Raw genomic sequence first — 17,427 nt, 5'->3', positions numbered from 1 at the left:
AACCGTGTTTGATTTAGAGTTCCAACTACTGGTTTCCACATAGGAGAAAACAGAGTGAAACCTAAAAATTAAAATTTTTACTGCCAACGAACGGTTTAAACTAGAAGAACGAAATTTGTTGAGCCAAGTGGGATTGGGATACTGATCATTACCAGAAAGTGTCATCAAGATTGGGTGAAAAAATGTGTGCTGAGATTTGAGGAAACTCCTAGTTTTTTGGAAGCTTGGTAACCCCTTTCCATGAAACTGTTTTGTGCCAGTCTCTGCTAAGGGCTACATCAATAGGAAACAAACCATAGAGATAGAACTTGGAACTACTTTATTGTGTCAAGTATCCAAGAGCTAGCACAAACCGTGTTTGATTTAGAGTGCAAACTACATGTATCCATATAGGAGAAAACAGAGTGAAACCTAAAAATTAAAACTGTTACTGCCAACGAACGGTTTAACTTAGAAGAACGAAATTTGGTGAGCCAAGTAGGATTGGGGTACTGATCATTACCTGAAAGTGTCATCAAATTGGTTGAAAAAATGTGTGCTGAGATTTAAGGAAACTCGTACTATTTTGGAAGCTTGGCAAACCCTTTCCATGAAAGTGATTTGTGCCAGTCTCTGCTTTGGGCTACATCAATAGGAAACAAACCATAGAGATAGAACTTGGAACTACTTTATTGTGTCAAGTTTCAAAGAGCTAGCACAAACCGTGTTTGATGTAGTGTTCCAAGTACAGGTAAACATATGGGAGAAAACAGAGTGAAACCTAAAAATTAAAACTTTTCCTGCCAACGAACGGTTTAACCTAGAAGAACGAAATTTAATAAGCCAAGTCGGATTGGGGTACTGATCAGTAATTGAAAGTGTCATCAAGATTGGGTGAAAAAATGTGTGCTGAGATTTCAGGAAACTTGTAGTGTTTTTTGGAAGCTTGGCAACCCGTTTCCATGAAAGTGATTTGCGCCAGTCTCTGCTTAGGGCTACAACAATAGGAAACAAACCATAGAGATAGAACTTGGACTAGTTCTATTCTGTCAAGTTTCAAAGAGCTAGCACAAACCGTTTTTGATTTAGAGTTCCAAATACATGTATCCATAAAGGTGAAAACACAGTGAAACCTAAAAATTAAAACTGTTACAGGCAACGAACGGTTTAACCTAGAAGAACGAAATTTGGTGAACCAAGTGGGATTGGGGTACTGATCATTACCTGAAAGTGTCATCAAGATTGGGTGAAAAAATGTGTACTTAGATTTCAGGAAACTCGTAGTATTTTGGAAGCTTGGCAACCCCTCTCCATGAAAGTGATATGCGCCAGTCTCTGCTTAGGGCTACATCAATAGGAAACAAACCATAGAGATAGAACATCAAACTACTTTATTGTCAAGTTTCAAAGAGCTAGAAAAATCCGTGTTTGATTTATTGTTCCAACTACATGTACCCATATAGGACAAAACAGAGTGAAACATAAAAATTAGAACTGTTACAGCCAACGAACGGTTTAACCTAGAAGAACGAAATTTGGTGAGCCAAGTGGGATTCAGGTACTGATAATTACTTGAAATTGTCATCATGAATGGGTGAAAAAATGTGTACTGAGATTTCAGGAAACTCGTAGTTTTTTGGAAGCTTGGCAACCCCTTTCTATGAAAGTGATTTGCGTCAGTCTTTGCTTAGGTCTACATCAATAGGAAACAAACCATTCAGATAGAACTTTGAACTACTTTATTGTGTCAAGATACAAAGAGCTAGCACCAACCGTGTTTGATTTAGAGTTACAACTACACGTATCCATATAGGAGAAAACAGAGTGAAACAGAAAAATTAAACCTGTTACTGCCAACAAACGGTTTAACCTAGAAGAACGAAATTTGGTGACCCAAGTGGGATTGGGGTACTGATCATTACCTGAAAGTGTCATCAAGACTGGGTAAAAAAATGTGTGCTGAGATTTCAGGAAACTCGAAGTTTTTCGGAAGTATGGAAACCCCTTTCCATTAAAGTGATTTGTGCCAGTCTCTGCTTAGTGCTACATCAATAGGAAACAAACCATAGAGATAGAACTTGGAACTACTTTATTGTGTCAAGTTTCAAAGAGCTAGCACAAACCATGTTGGATTTTGGAGTTCGAACTAAATGTATCCATATTGGAGAAAACAGAGAAAAACCTCAAATTTAAAACTGTTACTGCCAACGAAGGGTTGAACCTAGATGAACAAAATTTGGTGAGCGCCTTGGGATTGGGATTCTGATCATTACCTGAAAGTGTCATCAAAATTGGGTGAAAAAATGTGTGCTGAGATTTCAGGAAACTCATAGATTTTTGGAAGGTTGGCAAACACATTTCAATGAAAGTGGTTTGCGCCTGTCTCTGCTTAGGGCTACATCAATAGGAAAAAAAACCATAGAGACAGAACGTGGGACTTCTTTATTGTGTCAGGTTTCAAATAGCTAGCAGAAACCCAGATTGATTTAGAGTTCCAACTACAAGTATCCATATATGAGTAAACTAAGTGAAACCTAAAAATTAAATCTGTTACTGACAACAAACATTTTAACCTAGACGAATGAAAATTGGTGAGCCAATTGGGATTGGGATACTGATCATTACCTGAAAGTGTCATCAAGATTGGGTGAAAAAATGTGTGCTGAGATTTCAGGAATCTGGTAGTTTTTTGGAAGCTTGGCAACCCCTTTCCGTGAAAGTGATTTGTGCAAGTGTCTGCTTAGGGTTACATCAATAGGAAACACACCATAGAGACAGGACTTGAACTACTTTATTGTGTCAAGTTTCAAAGAGCTAGCACAAACCGTGTTTGATTTAGAGTTCCAACTACATGTATCCATATAGGAGAAAACAGAGTGAAACCTAAAAATTAAAACTGTTACTGCCAACGAACGGTTTAATCTAGAAGAATGAAAATTGGTGAGCCAAGTGGGATTGGGCTACTGATCATTACCTGCAAGTGTCATCAAGAGTGGGTGATAAAATGTGTGTTGAGATTTCAAAAATCTCATAGTTTTTTGGAAGCTTGACAACCCCTTTTCATAAAAGTGATTTGCGCCAGTCTCTGCTTAGGGCTACATCAATAGGAATCAAACTTTAGAGATAGAACTTGGATCAATTTCCTTGTGTCAAGTTTCAAAGAGCTAGCACAAACCGTGTTTGATTTAGTGTTCCAACTACATGTATCCAAACAGGAGAAAACAGAGTGAAACCTAAAAATTAAAACTGTTTCTGCCAACAAATAGTATAACATAAAAGAACCAAATTTGGTGAGCCAAGTGCGAATGTGGTACTGATCATTACCTGAAAGTGTCATCAAGATGGGGTTAAAAAATGTGTGCTGAGATTTCAGGAAACTCGTAGTTTTTTGGAAGCTTGGCAACCCCGTTCCATGGAAGTGATTTGCACCAGTCTCTGCTTAGGGCTACATCAATAGGAAACAAACCCTAGAGATAGTCCTTGGAACGACTTTATTGTGTCAAGTTTCAAAGAGCTAGCACAAACCATGTTTGATTTAGAGCTTCAACTATATGTATCCATATAGGAGAAAACAGAGTGAAACCTAAAATTTAAAACTGTTACTGCCAACGAACGATCTAACCTAGAAGAACGAAATTTGGTGAACCAAGGGGGATTGAGGTACTGATCATTACCTGAAAGTGTCATCGAGATTTGGTGAAAAAATGTCTGCTCATACTTCAAGAAACTTGTGTTTTTTTGGAAGCTTGGCAACCCCTTTCCATTAAAGTGATTTGCGCCACTCTCTGCTTAAGGCTACATCAATAGGAAACAAACCATAGATATAATACTTGGAACTACTTTATTGTGTCAAGGTTCAAAGAGCTATCAAAAACCGTGTTTGATTTAGTGATCCAACTACATGTATCCATATAGGAGAAAACATCGTGAAACCTAAAAATTAAAACTGTTACTGCAAACGAATGGTTTAACCTAGAAGAACGAAATTTCGTGAGCCAGGTGGGATTGGGGTACTGATCTTTACCAGAAAGTGTCATCAAGATTGGGGGAAAAAATGTATGCTGAGATTTCAGGAAACTCGTAGTTTTTTGGAAACTTGGCAACCTCTTTCCATGAAAGTGATTTGCGCCAGTCTCTGCTTAGGGCTACATCAATAGGAAACAAACCACAGATACAGAACTTGGAACTACATTATTGTGTCAAGTTTCAAATATCTGGCACCAACCGTGTTTGATTTAGAGTTCCAACTACATGTATCCATATAGGAGTAAAAAGAGTGAAACCTAAAAATTAAAACTGTTACTGCAAACGAACGATTTAACCTAGAAGAACGAAATTTGGTGAGCCAAGTGGAATTGCGGTACTGATCAATACCTGAAAGTGTCATCAAGGTTGGGTGAAAAAATGTGTGCTGAGACGTCAGGAAACTCGTAGTTTTTTGGAAGCTTGCCAACCCCTTTCCATGAAAGAGATTTGTGCCAGTCTCTGATTAGGGCTTTATCAATAGGAAACAAACCATAGAGATAGAACTTGTAACTACTTTATTGTGTCAAGTTTCAAAGAGTTATCACAAACCGTGTTTGATTTAGAGTTCCAACTACATGTATCCATATAGGAGAAAACAGAGTGAAACCTAAAAATTAAAACTGTTACTGCCAACGAACGATTTAACCTAGAAGAACGAAATTTTGTAGCCAAGTGGGAATGGGGTACTGATCATTCCCTGAAAATGTCATCAAGATTGGGTGAAAAATATTTGTTGAGATTTCAGGAAACTCGTAGTCCTTTGGAAGCTTGGCAACTACTTTCCAATAAAGTGGTTTGCGCCAGTCTCTACTTAGGGCTTCATCAATAGGAAACAAACCATAGAGATAGATCTTGGAACTACTTTATTGTGTCAAGAGTCAAAGAGCTAGCAAAAACCGTGTTTGATTTAGAATTCCAACTACATGTATCAATATAGGAGTAAAAAGAGTGAAACCTAAAAATTTATACTCTTACTGCCAACGAACGATTTAACCTAGAAGAACAAAATATGGTGAGCCAAGTGGGATTGGGGAACTGATCATTACCTGAAAGTGTCATCAAGGCTGGGTAAAAAAATGTGTGCTGAGATTTCAGGAAACTTGTAGTTTTTTGGAAGCCTGGCAACCCCTTTCCATGAAAGTGATTTGCGCCAGTCTGCTTAGGGCTACATGAATAGGAAAGAAACCATAGAGAAATAACTTGCAACTACTTTATTGTTTCAAGTGTCAAAGAGCTAGCAGAAACCGTGTTTGATTTAGAGTTCCAACTACATGTATCCATATAGGAGTAAACAGTCTGAAACCTAAAAATTAAAACTGTTACTGCAAAAGAACGGTGTAAATGAGAAGAATGAAATTTGGTGAGCCAAGTGAAATTGGGGTACTGATCATTACCTGAAAGTGTCATCAAGATTGGTTAAAAAAATGTGTGCTGAGATTTCAGGAAACTCGTTTTTTGGAAGTTTGGTAACCCCTTTCTATGAAAGTGATTTGCGCCAGTCTCTGCTTAGGGCTACATCAATAGGAAACAAACAGTAGAGATAGCACTTGGAACTATTTTATTGTGTCAAGTTTCAAAGAGCTAGCACAAACCGTGTTTGATTTATAGTTCCAACTACATGTATCCATATAGGAGAAAAGAGAGTGAAACCTAAAAATTAAAACTATTACTGCAAACGAACGGTTTAACGTAGAAGGACGAAATTTGGTGAGCCAAGTGGGATTGGGGTACTGATCATTACCTGAAAGTGTCATCAAGATTGGGTGAAAAATATGTAATGAGATTTCAGGAAACTCGTAGTTTTTTGGAATCTTTGCAGCCACTTTCCATGAAAGAGATTTGCGCCAGTGTCTGCTTAGGGCTACATCAATAGGAAACAAACCATAATGATAGCACTTGGAACTACTTTATTCTGTCAAGTTTCAAAGAGCTAGCACAAACCGTGTTTGATTTAGAGTTCCAACTACATGTATCCATATAATACAAAACAGAGTGAAACCTAAAATTTAATATGTTACTGCCAACGAACGGTTTAAACTAGAAGAATGAAATTTGGTGAGCCAAGTGGGATTGGGGGACTGATCATTACCTGAAAGTGTCATCAAGATTGCGTGAAAAAATGTGTGCTGAGATTTCAGGAAACTCATAGTTTTTTGGAAGATTGGCAACCTCTTTCCATGAAAGTGATTTGCGCCATTCTTGCCTAGGGCTACATCAATAGGAAACAAACCATAGAGATAGAACTTGGAACTACTTTATTGTGTCACGTTTCAAAGATCTAGCACAAACCGTGTTTGATTTAGAGTTCCAACTACATGTATCCATATAGGAGAAAACAGAGTGAAACCTAAAAATTAAAACTCTTACTGCCAACGAATGGTTTAACATAGAAGAACAAAATTTGGTGAACCAATTGGGATTGGGGTACTGATCATTACCTGAAAGTGTCATCAAGATTGGGTGAAAAAATGTGTTGAGCTTTCAGGAAACTTATAGTTCTTGGAAGATTGGCAACCCCTTTCCATGAAAGTGATTTGTGCCAGTCTCTGCTTAGGGCTACATCAATAGGAAACGAACCATAGAGATAGAACTTGGAACTACTTTATTGTGTCAAGTTTGAAAGAACTAGCACAAACCGTGTTTGATTTAGAGATTCAACTACTTGTATCCATACAGGAGAAAACAGAGAGAAACCTAAAAATTAAAACTCTTACTGCCAACGAACGGTTTAAGCTAGAAGAACGAAATTTGGTGAGCCAAGTGGGATTGGGGAACTGATCATTACATGAAAGTGTCATCAAGATTGGGTGATAAAATGTGTGCTGAGATTTTAGGAAACACATAGTTTTTTGGAAGCTTTGCAACCACTTTCCATGAAGGTGATTTGCGCCAGTATCTGTTTAGGGCTACATCAATAGGAAACAAACCATAGAGATAGAACTTCGATCTACTTTATTGTGTCAAGTTTCAATGAGCTAGCCCAAACCGTGTTTGATTTAGAGTTCCAACTACATGTATCCATAAAGGAGAAAACAGAGTGAAACCTGGAAATTAACACTGTTACTGCCAACGAACGTTTTAACCTAGAAGAATGAAGTTTGGGGAGCCAGGTGGGATAGTTGTACTGATCATTACCTGAAAGTGTCATCAAGATTGGTTGAAAAAATGTGTGATGAGATTTCAGGAAACTCGTAGTTTTTTGGAAGCTTGGCAACCCCTTTCCATGAAAGTGATTTGCGCCAGGCTCTGCTTAGGGCTACATCAATAGGATAAAACCCTAGACATAGAACTTGCAACTACTTTATTGTGTCACGTTTCAAAGATCTAGCACAAACCGTGTTTGATTTAGAGTTCCAACTACATGTATCCATATGTGAGAAAACAGAGTGAAACCTGAAAATTAAAACTGTTACTGCCAAGAAATGGTTCAACCTAGAAGAACGGAATTTGGTGAGCCAGGTGGAATTTTGGTAGTGACCATTACCTGAAAGTGTCATCAAGATTGGGTGAAAAAATATGTACTGAGATTTCAGGAAACTCATATTTTTTTTTTAAGCTTCGCAACCCCTTTGCATGAACGTGATTTGCGCCAGTCTCTGCTTAGGGCTACATCAATAAGGAACAAACCCTAGAAATAGAAATTGGAACTACTTTATTGTGTCAAGTTTCAAAGAGCTAGCACAAACCGTGTTTGATTTAGAGTTCCAACTACATGTATCCATATAGGAGAAAACAGAGTGAAACCTAAAAATTAACACTGCTACTGCCAACAAACGGTTTAACCTAGAAGAATGAAATTTTGTGAGCCAAGTGGATTGGGGTACTGATCATTACCTGAAAGTGTCATCAAGATTTGGTGAAAAAATGTGTGCTGAGATTTCAGGAAACTCATAGTTTTTTGGAAGCTTGGCAACCCCTTTCTTTGAAAGTGATTTCGCCACGATCTGCTTATGGCTACATCAATAGGAAACAAACCATAGAGATAGAACATGGAACTACTTTATTGTGTCAAGTTTCAAAGAGCTAGCACAAACCGTGTTTAATTTAGAGTTCCAAATACATGTATCCATATAACAGAAAACAGAGTGAAACCTAAAAATTAAAACTGTTACTGCCAACGAACGGTTGAACATAGAAGAACGAAATTTGGTGAGCCAAGTGGGATTGGGGTACTGATCCTTACCTAAAAGTGTCATCAAGATTGGGTGAAATGCCAACGGTGTGACCCCTGAGATTCAGGCTGTCTGATTCTGGCGGCCTGCCCTGCGGCTACAGAAGGTGTGGCGCCACAGAGAAGGGATTAAATGGTAAGCAGGGAGATAGGTGCATGCAACATGGTGGTGTCCCAACTGCCAAGCGGGCACTGACCCCCGTGCTGAGTTCGGGATTGCAGATGGGGAAGGAGGCGTTGCAATCCCTTCCCCAACAATGGACACTCCACTAAGGCAATCAGCAGCCACCATATTGGAGAGCTGAGGTATCCAATGCCAATCTCAGACAGATTGCAACAATAAAACTGGTGTGTGTCACTGAGTTCAGCCCCCATACTTAGGGGGATTTCGCATAAAATCTCTCCTAGACTTTCAAGGGAAGGGAGTATCACAGTGAGCCTGCATAAAGACTAAAGGAGAATGAGAGGCACCTACCTTCAACTCCCCCTCCCATCAGCAGCCAAAACAAAACCTGTCTATCCAGCACTGGGGGAGGGGAAAGCAGAAAAAATCAAAACCATAGAGTGCCGGGGATCCCAAAAGCCAACGGTGTGACCCCGGTGATCCAGGCTGTCTGATTCTGGCGGCCTGCCCCGCGGCTACAGAAGGCATGGCGCCACAGTGCCGGGGATCCCAAAAACCAACGGTGTGACCCCGGAGATCCAGGCTATCTGATTCTGGCATCCTGCCCTGCGGCTACAGAAGGCATGGCGCCACAGAGAAGGGATTAAATGATAAGCAGGGAGATAGGTGCCTGCAACATGGTGGTGTCCCAACTGCCAAGCGGGCACTGACCCCCGGGCTGAGTTCGGGATTGCAGACGGGGAAGGAAGCGGTACAGTCCCATCCCCCACAGGGAAACTCCACTAAGGCAACCAACGGCCACCATCTTGGAGAGCAGAGTTATCCACCGCCACTCTCAGACAGATTGCAACAATAAAACTGGTGTGTGTCACTCAGTTCAGCCCCCATACTTAGGGGGATTCGCATAAAATCTCTCCTAGACTTCAAGGGAAAGGAGTATCACAGTGAGCCTGCATAAAGACTAAAGGAGAATGAGAGGCACCTGACCTTATCTCTCCCTCCCGTCAGCAGCCAAAAGAAAACCTGTCTAGCCAGCGCTGGGGGAGGGGCAAGCAGAAAAAATCAAAACCATAGAGTGCCGGGTATCCCAAAAGCCAACGGTGTGACCCCGGAGATCCAGGCTGTCTGATTCTGGCGACCTGCCCCGCGGCTACAGAAGGCGTGGTGCCACAGTGCCGGGGAACCCAAAAGCCAACAGTGTGACCCCGAAGATCCAGGCTGTCTGATTCTGGCGGCCTGCCCCGTGGCTACAGAAGGTGTGGCGCCACAGAGAAGGGATTAAATGGTAAGCAGGTAGATAGGTGCCTGCAACATGGTGGTGTCCCAACTGCCAAGCGGGCACTGACCCCCGGGCTAAGTTTGGGATTGCAGATGGGGAAGGAAGCGGTACAGTTCTATTTCCCACAAGGGAAACAAAACAATAGAGTGCCAGTGTTCCCAATAGCCACACTCTACACCCAACAAACGTCAGGCCCAGAGTACTGTTTGAACTGCCGAGAACCATCACTCAGGGGAAATCTGGTCTAGCTGGAGAAACCAAGACTAGCAGGAGAAACCAGGAGACTAGAGGCAAGGCCCTCGCGACTGGGCAGCTGTAAACTGCAGGCCCACCGGTGACAGCTCACCCACTGCCTGCGTAACTGGGAGGTAGGAGTACACCCACCTGCTGGCGACTGATCACCTGCCTGCGGCCTGTGATACTGGGCGGCTGGAGACTGCCCGCCTGCCGCAACAGGGAGCTGAAACCAAACAGAGACAGTCCAGTCACACCCCCCCCATTAGGGCACCCCAGCAAGGAGACTGGGCCCGTCATAGCAGAGTAGTGTCGTCACTGGAGCTCGGACATCGGAATTCCTTCCCAGCGGAATCCACATTAGCAGGCATAGTTTAACAACACAAAGGAGAGACATCAGAGTAATACAGAAACAAAACAAATCTATAGAAGAGAGCAGAAACACGACAATCAAAAAGAGCTAGAAAGTAACGTGGACAACATGAGAAAACAAAAGAAAAAAGGATTACAAACAATGCAAGACAACTCAATTCTCCAGGAGGTCATAGAAACATCAGAAACAGGGATAGCGAAAGAACTCAAGGCATACCTAACTCGAATGGAAAGGAATATTAGAGAAGACATGAGACAGCAAGTCCAAGAAATAAAAGTATATTTTGAAAATGAATTAAACAAACAAATTTAAATGGCAAAGAACAAGCTCTACCAGGAGATAGAGATCTTAAAAAAAATCAAACAATAATCCTAGAATTGCAGGAAACTATAAACCAAATTAAAAACTCAAACGAGAATATTACAAATAGACTTGATCAAGTAGAAGTCAGAACATCAGATAATGAAGACAAGGTTTATCAACTTGAAAAGAATATAGTCAACACAGAAAAGATGCTTAAATCCCATGAGCAATCTATTCAAGAGATATGGGATGTCATAAAAAAGCCAAATCTGAGAGTCATAGGGATAGAAGAAGGCACAGAGTTTCAAACCAAAGGAATGGACAGCATATTAAATGAAATAATTCTAGAAAACTTCCCAGAGATGAAAGCTGGAATGGATTGCCAAATCCTGGAAGCCTACAGGACCCCAAACATTCAAAACCATAATAGACCAACTCCAAGACATATAATTATGAAGATAGCCAACGTACAGAACAAGGAGAGAATATTGAAAGCTACGAGAGAAAAGAGGCAGATTACATTCAGGGGTAAACCGATTAGGTTAACGACCGATTTCTCATCACAAACTTTGAAAGCGAGAAGATCCTGGAATAATGTATTTCAAACGCTGAAAAATAATGGATTCCAACCAAGAATGCTATATCCAGCAAAATTGAGCTTCAAATTTGACAATGAAATTAAAATCTTTCATGATAAGCAAAAGCAAAAAGAATTTGCAGCAAGAAAACCAGCTCTGCAAAGCATTTTGAACAAAACACTACAAGAAGAGGAATTGAAAAATAGTGCCCAAAACTAACAGCAGGAGGTATCTCAGTAAAGGGGGAGTAAAATAACCAAAAAGCAAAACTAGCCAAACTAAAATAAATAAATAAAGAATCATGACTGGAAGTACAAATCATATCTCAATTGTAACCTTAAATGTTAATGGCCTAAACTCACCAATCAAGAGACATAGGCTAGTAACCTGGATCAAAAAAACCCAAATCCAACAATATGCTGCCTTCAGGAGACTCATATGATAGGAAAAGACATACAGAGGCTGAAAGTAAAAGGTTGGGAAAAATCATACCACTCACATGGCCCTCGGAATCAAGCAGGAGTGGCCATACTCATATCGAATAAAATCAACTTCAAACCTAAGTTAATCAAGAAGGATAAAGAAGGTCACTATATACTGTTAAAAGGAGCCATCCACCAACAAGACATAACAATCATCAATTTGTATGCACCAAACAATGGACCTGCAACGTTCATAAAACAAACTCTCCTCAATTTCAAGAGTCAAATAGACCACAACACAATAATTATGGGTGACTTCAACACACCGCTCTCGCCATTAGACAGATCCTCTAGACAAAAGCTGAATAAAGAAACTATAGAACTCAACAGCACAATCAATATCCTAGACTTAACCGACATATATAGAATATATCAACCATCATCAAGTGGGTATACGTTCTTCTCAGCAGCACATGGATCCTACTCAAAGATAGACCATATATTATGCCATAAGGCAACTCTTAGTAAATATAAAGTTGTGGAGATAATACCATGCACCATAACTGATCATAATGGAATGCAATTGGAAATCAATGATAAAAGAAGGAAGGAAAAATCCTACATCACATGGAAAATGAACAATATGTTATTGAATGATCAATGGGTTATAGAAGACATAAAGGAGGAGATGAAAATATTCTTAGAATCAAAAGATAACACAGACACAACATACCGGAATCTATGGGACACAATGAAAGCAGTTTTAAGAGGGAAATTCATTTCTTGGAGTTCTTACCTCAAAAAAAAAGAAAAAAAACAACAAATAAATGAACTCACGCAACACCTCAAAAACCTAGAAAAGGAAGAGCAAAACAACAGCAAATGTAGTAGAAGACAAGAAATAATTAAAATTAGAGCAGAAATCAACGAAATTGAAACAAAAGAAACCATTGAAAAATTGATAAAACTAAAAGTTGGTTCTTTGAAAAAATAAATAAGATAGACAAGCCCTTAGCCATGCTAATGAAAAGAAGAAGAGAGAGAACTCAAATTACTAACATACGGGATGAAAAAGGCAATATCACAACAGACACTACAGAAATACAGAAGATAATTAGAAAGTATTTTGAAACCCTATATTCCAATAAAATAGAAGATAATGAAGATATCGATAAATTTCTTAAGGCATATGATTTGCCCATATTGAGACAGGAATACACACACAATTTAAACAGACCAATAACAAAAGAAGAAATAGAAGAAGCCATCAAAAGACTACCAACCAAGTAAAGCCCAGGACCGGATGGGTATACAGCGGAGTTCTATAAAACCTTCAAAGAAGAATTAATACCAATATTTTTCAAGCTATTTTAAGAAATAGAAAAAGAAGGAGCTCTTCCAAATTCATTCTATGAGGCCAACATCACTTTGATCCCAAAACCAGACAAAGATACTTCAAAGAAAGAAAACTACAGACCAATATCTCTAATGAACTTGGATGCAAAATTCTCAATAAATTTCTGGCGAATCGAATACAAAAACATATCAGAAAACTTGTGCACCATGATCAAGTAGGATTCATTCCTGGGATGCAAGGATGGTTCAATATACGGAAATCAATAAATGCTATTCACGACATAAATAGACTTAAAGACAAGAACCACATGATCATCTCGATGGATGCAGAAAAAGCATTTGACAAAGTACAGCATCCCTTTATGTTCAAAATATTTGAAAAACTAGGGATAACAGGAACTTACCTCAACATTGTAAAAGCTATATATGTTAACCTCAGGCTAGCATCATCCTAAACGGAGAAAAACTGAAGGCATTCCCTCTAAAATCTGGAACAAGACAGGGATGCCCTCTATCACCACTTCTATTCAATTTAGTTCTCGAAGTACTAGCCAGAGCAATTAGACAGACAAAAGAAATTAAAGGCATAAAAATAGGAAAAGAAGAAACTAAACTATTGCTATTTGCGGATGACATGATAATATACTTAACAGACCCAAAAGAGTCTACAAAGAAGCTGCTAGAGTTAATAAATGAATTCAGCAAAGTGGCAGGTTATGAAATCAACACGCATAAATCAAAGGCATTCCTCTATATCAGCAACAAAACCTCTGAAATGGAAATAAGGAAAACCACTCCATTCACGATATCCTCAAAGAAAATAAGATACTTGGGAATCAACCTAACAAAAGAGGTGAAAGATTTATACAATGAAAACTACAGAACCCTAAAGAGAGAGATAGAAGAAGATCTCAGAAGATGGAAAAATGTACCCTGTTCATGAATAGGCAGAACTAACATCATCAAAATGGCGATATTACCCAAAGTTCTCTACAGGTTTAATGCGATGCCAATCAAAATTCCAATGGCATATCTTGTAGAAATAGACAAAGCAATCATGAAATTCATATGGAAAAACAAAAGACCCAGAATAGCAAAAGCAATTCTAAGCAGGAAGTGTGAATCTGGAGGTATAGTGATACCGGAGGTCAAACTGTACTACAAAGCAATAGTAACAAAAACAGCATGGTACTGGTACCAAAACAGGCAGGTGGACCAATGGTACAGAATAGAAGACACAGAGACTAATCCACAAAGTTACAACTATCTTATATTTGATAAAGGGGCTAACAGCATGCAATGGAGGAAGGACAGCATCTTCAACAAATGGTGCTGGGAAAATTGGAAATCCATATGCAACAAAATGAAATTAAAACCCTTTCTCTCGCCATCCACAAAAATTAACTCAAAATGGATCAGGGAGCTAGATATCAAATCAGAGACACTTCGTCTGATAGAAGAAAAAGTTGGATACGATATACATATTGTGGGGTCGGGCTCCAAATACCTTAATAGGACACCCATAGCCCAAGAGTTAACAACTAGAATAAACAAATGGGACTTACTTAAACTAAAAAGTTTTTTTCTCAGCAAGAGAAACAATAAAAGAGGTAAATAGAGAGCTTATATCCTGGGAACAAATTTTTACCGAGGAGGACATACAGTCAATCAACAAGTACATGAAAAAATGCTCACCATCTCTAGCAATCAGAGAAATGCGAATCAAAACCACCCTAAGATACCATCTCACTCCAGTAAGATTGGAAGTCATTATGAAGTCAAACAACAATAAGTGTTGGCGGGGATGTGGGGAAAAGGGCACACTTGTACACTGCTGGTGGGGCTGCAAAATGGTGAGGCCAATTTGGAAAACAGTATGGAGATTCCTGAGAAAGCTGGGGATGGATCCACCATTTGACCCAGCTATCGCATTTCTCAGACTATTCCCAGAGGACCTTAAAAAAGCACTCTATAGGGATACGGCTGCATCAATGATTATAGCGGCACAACTCACAATAGCTAGACTGTGGAACCAATCTAGATGCCCCTCAATAGATGAATGGATAAAAAAAATGTGGCATATATACACAATGGAGTATTATGCAGCACTAAGAAATGACAAAATCATAGAATTTGCAGGGAAATGGATGACATTAGAACAGATTATGCTAAGTGAAGCCAGCCAAGCCCTAAAAAACAAATGCCAAATGTCTGCTTTGATATAAAGAGAACAACTAAGAACAGGAAGGAAGAACAGGAGGAAAAGACTACAGTATACAAAGACGAATGTGGGGAGAGAAACAGGGAGAGAAGGGAAAGCACATGGAAATGGTAGGAGACCTTCAATGATACATAAAATTATAAGAGGTTATGAGGGGCAAAGGGAGGGAAAAAGAGGGAAAGAATTGAACAACAGCAGGGGAGGTAGAGAGGGAAGATGGGAGGGGAGGGGAGGAAAGGGGGGATAGTAGGGGATAGGAAAGGTAGCAGAATACAACAGTCACAAATATGGCATTATGTAAAAATGTGAATATGTAACAGATGTGATTCTGCAATCTGTATTTGGGGTGAAAATGGGAGTTCAAAACACAATTTGAGTCAAATGTATGAAAGATGATATATCATGAACTATGTAATACTTTAAATAATCAATAAAAAAAAGATTGGGTGAAAAAATGTTTGCAGAGATTTCAGGAAACTCGTAGTTTTTTGGAAGCTTGGCAACCCCTTTCAATGAAAGTGATTTGCGCCAGGATCTGCTTAGGGCTACATCAATAGGAAATAAACCATAGAGTTAGAACTTGGAACTACATTATTTTGTCAAGATTCAAAGAGCTAGCTCAAACCGTGTTTGATTTAGAGTTCCAACTACATGTATACATATAGGAGAAAACAGAGTGAACCCTAAAAATTAAAACTGTTACTGCCAACGAACGGTTGAACCTAGAAGAACGAAATTTGGTGAGACAAGCGGGATTGGGATACTGATCATTACCTGAAAGTGTCATCAAGATTGGGTGAAAAAATGTGTACTGAGATTTCAGGAAACTCGTAGTATTTTGGAAGCTTGGCAACCCCTCTCCATGAAAGTGATATGCGCCAGTCTCTGCTTAGGGCTACATCAATAGGAAACAAACCATAGAGATAGAACATCAAACTACTTTATTGTCAAGTTTCAAAGAGCTAGAAAAATCCGTGTTTGATTTATTGTCCAACTACATGTACCCATATAGGACAAAACAGAGTGAAACATAAAAATTAGACCTGTTACAGCCAACGAACGGTTTAACCTAGAAGAACGAAATTTGGTGAGCCAAGTGGGATTCAGGTACTGATAATTACTTGAAATTGTCATCATGAATGGGTGAAAAAATGTGTACTGAGATTTCAGGAAACTCGTAGTTTTTTGGAAGCTTGGCAACCCCTTTCTATGAAAGTGATTTGCGTCAGTCTTTGCTTAGGTCTACATCAATAGGAAACAAACCATTCAGATAGAACTTTGAACTACTTTATTGTGTCAAGATACAAAGAGCTAGCACCAACCGTGTTTGATTTAGAGTTACAACTACACGTATCCATATAGGAGAAAACAGAGTGAAACAGAAAAATTAAACCTGTTACTGCCAACAAACGGTTTAACCTAGAAGAACGAAATTTGGTGACCCAAGTGGGATTGGGGTACTGATCATTACCTGAAAGTGTCATCAAGACTGGGTAAAAAAATGTGTGCTGAGATTTCAGGAAACTCGAAGTTTTTCGGAAGTATGGAAACCCCTTTCCATTAAAGTGATTTGTGCCAGTCTCTGCTTAGTGCTACATCAATAGGAAACAAACCATAGAGATAGAACTTGGAACTACTTTATTGTGTCAAGTTTCAAAGAGCTAGCACAAACCATGTTGGATTTAGAGTTCGAACTAAATGTATCCATATTGGAGAAAACTGAGAAAAACCTCAAAATTAAAACTGTTACTGCCAACGAAGGGTTGAACCTAGATGAACAAAATTTGGTGAGCGCCTTGGGATTGGGATTCTGATCATTACCTGAAAGTGTCATCAAAATTGGGTGAAAAAATGTGTGCTGAGATTTCAGGAAACTCATAGATTTTTGGAAGGTTGGCAAACACATTTCAATGAAAGTGGTTTGCGCCTGTCTCTGCTTAGGGCTACATCAATAGGAAAAAAAAACATAGAGACAGAACGTGGGACTTCTTTATTGTGTCAGGTTTCAAATAGCTAGCACAAACCCAGATTGATTTAGAGTTCCAACTACAAGTATCCATATATGAGTAAACTAAGTGAAACCTAAAAATTAAATCTGTTACTGACAACAAACATTTTAACCTAGACGAATGAAAATTGGTGAGCCAATTGGGATTGGGATACTGATCATTACCTGAAAGTGTCATCAAGATTGGGTGAAAAAATGTGTGCTGAGATTTCAGGAATCTGGTAGTTTTTTGGAAGCTTGGCAACCCCTTTCCGTGAAAGTGATTTGTGCAAGTGTCTGCTTAGGGTTACATCAATAGGAAACACACCATAGAGACAGGACTTGAACTACTTTATTGTGTCAAGTTTCAAAGA

Source organism: Spermophilus citellus (genome assembly GCF_964194105.1).
Source record: "Spermophilus citellus genome assembly, chromosome: 4".
Lineage (NCBI taxonomy): Eukaryota > Metazoa > Chordata > Mammalia > Rodentia > Sciuridae > Spermophilus > Spermophilus citellus.
This window is presented reverse-complemented; position numbering follows the sequence as displayed.